The sequence below is a fragment of the Apium graveolens genome, chromosome 1 (genome assembly GCF_009905375.1).
Source record: "Apium graveolens cultivar Ventura chromosome 1, ASM990537v1, whole genome shotgun sequence".
Taxonomy (NCBI): Eukaryota; Viridiplantae; Streptophyta; class Magnoliopsida; order Apiales; family Apiaceae; genus Apium; species Apium graveolens.
The window spans coordinates 163,799,024-163,801,139 of record NC_133647.1 but is presented as its reverse complement, the minus strand read 5'-3'; the positions used below and the strand labels follow the sequence as shown (position 1 = coordinate 163,801,139).

The 2,116-nt window shown below is 32.2% G+C and overlaps 1 long non-coding RNA gene across 1 annotated transcript; it reads right to left on the bottom strand.

The window, feature by feature from the left end:
• Nucleotides 1-616: 616 nt before the first annotated feature.
• On the bottom strand, nucleotides 617-1,817 carry LOC141721582 (uncharacterized). The gene is made up of 3 exons (XR_012574787.1): nucleotides 1,538-1,817; nucleotides 1,299-1,421; nucleotides 617-1,160 (listed from the first exon to the last, which is right to left on the bottom strand). It is a non-coding gene; the product is annotated as an uncharacterized LOC141721582 (long non-coding RNA).
• Nucleotides 1,818-2,116: the final 299 nt, after the last annotated feature.

The window sequence follows — 2,116 nt, the reverse complement described above, 5'->3', positions numbered from 1 at the left end:
GATCAGACAACGGGAAAAAACTGTTGTGTGAATGAGCACAGACAACGACCAGAGTAGTAAACCTGTTGTGTTACATCCAGAATAGACAACGCATTCTTGTAACTTATATTGTAAACATCTGTATTAGTCAAGTGTTCTGGAAACGGTTGTTGTGTAGTGTGTCCATAATAATATAAGAACAAAACAAGTAATACAACTCTTATTGTCCTCAAATGGTTGTTCTACAGATCAACACACAACACAAATAAATTAAATAGCTCTTGTAGTAAAATTCTAGAGACAACACTTGCATTTTGTTTTGTGTTGTAGGAACTCTTCTCATACAAGATTTGTCCTGTTTCTTGTGTTGTGTGATTTAGTTTCACACTTGTCTTTTAGTTTACAATGTGTTGAGTTAGTGTTTAAGACATGATTCTTTTTATAACAAATGGTGTTGTCTGAACATAATTAGTTTTATAGAGAAGGGTTTTTTATTCAGTTTGGTATTGTGCGAAAGTCAATATAACAAGCTTTTAGTTTTTGAAATTATTGTGTGAAACAAACTATAACAATGTTTTAACTGGATAACTTACGGGTTAAAATCCCCTCAGACAATGGTTTCCAAATGCAAAGCAAATAAAGCAACATTGTAAAATTAATATGCCATCAAATTTAAAATCCAAAGAAAAACCATTGAGATTACAACCAAGTCATCACCATTACACTAGCAAACAACCAACCCTCCATTACTCCAGCAATCAACCAACCATCCATTACACCATTTCAACTAAAAACCAACTAAGTATAACCAAGTTCTATCTTAAGAAAAATAAGACCATTCGAGTACATGTACTTCGGGACTCTATATTGCTTGTTAAAACATATAAAAATGAAAAATCTGAGTTAACTTTCTTTAGAAATTCAGGTGACATTTACATGTGCAAACACACATGACGCTTTCTCTAGTATACGCACTAATATGCCAACTATAAATACCTTTTTTGCTCAACTATATCCAACTATATTTTCCAATGAATTTTTGGCTTTTGAATCCCCTGTAATAGGTTCATATCATCCATAAATTTTGATTCCCATGGCTTGAAGATTAATAATTGATTTTCCTGTGGTTGGCAGTTGTCCAAGACATTCTCGTGGTCTTTGCTCTCGGGTCTTGTTTTGTCCTGCAAATTCCAATAGAGAAACAAAAACATTAAGCTCCTCGTGACTAAAACTTCCTCTCTTCATAAATTCAATTCCATGTATCAATTTATGCAAATATAAAAATACTTCAGGTTTAATTTAAAACAAAAAGTTCAAACCTAATGATCACTTTTACAAACTCCATTTTCTTCTAGCAGTTATCTTTGTACAGTTCACACAAGAATCTTTAATACACTCTTCAACGATACCAACTTGGCAATCTTTGGTTAGTCAAGTTCAACCTGCAAAAAAAGTATATGTTGTTGATACACGAGAGTTGTGTAAGCTTCTATTTTATTTTGTATTCACACAAGACAATTAATAAAGACCTCCACCAAATCACAAGATTCGACCACACCTTCTAACCCATCACTCACATCTTGTCTTCTATGTTCCTGGTGTGGATGTTGGCTTCCAACAAGTATCATCCTTTCTATTGAGACAATACCCCTACAACAGTTGCAACTCTAGATAACTTCTTTCCTCCTCTAGCAACAATCTATACATGGGCTTGGTTAAACATATCAACAAAGTTTATATAATCTCTCCGCATCCCATTCAAACTTGTTTACCAGGTACTACAAACAACCAATAGTTTGATAAAAATAGAACAAAGTTAAGATACATGCATTCTTGAATCATAGTACTTGCAAAACCAATAATTTCTTAAATAAATCATATACCTTTGTTTAGAATAGACAGCATGAAAATTTATTTAATCTGAAGCAAAAAATATTAATTAAAAGCAATAAAATCAAGATAAGAACAAATCATATATTAAAAGCATCCAAAAATCAAGAATCTATTGAAACAAAATATGTGAATTGAGCAATCATATAACGAAAATTTATCGAGCAGCTAAGAAAACATACATACACCGATAAGAGTGAGCAATCAAAAATTAATTAATATCATAGGACCACCTGCAAAATGGATG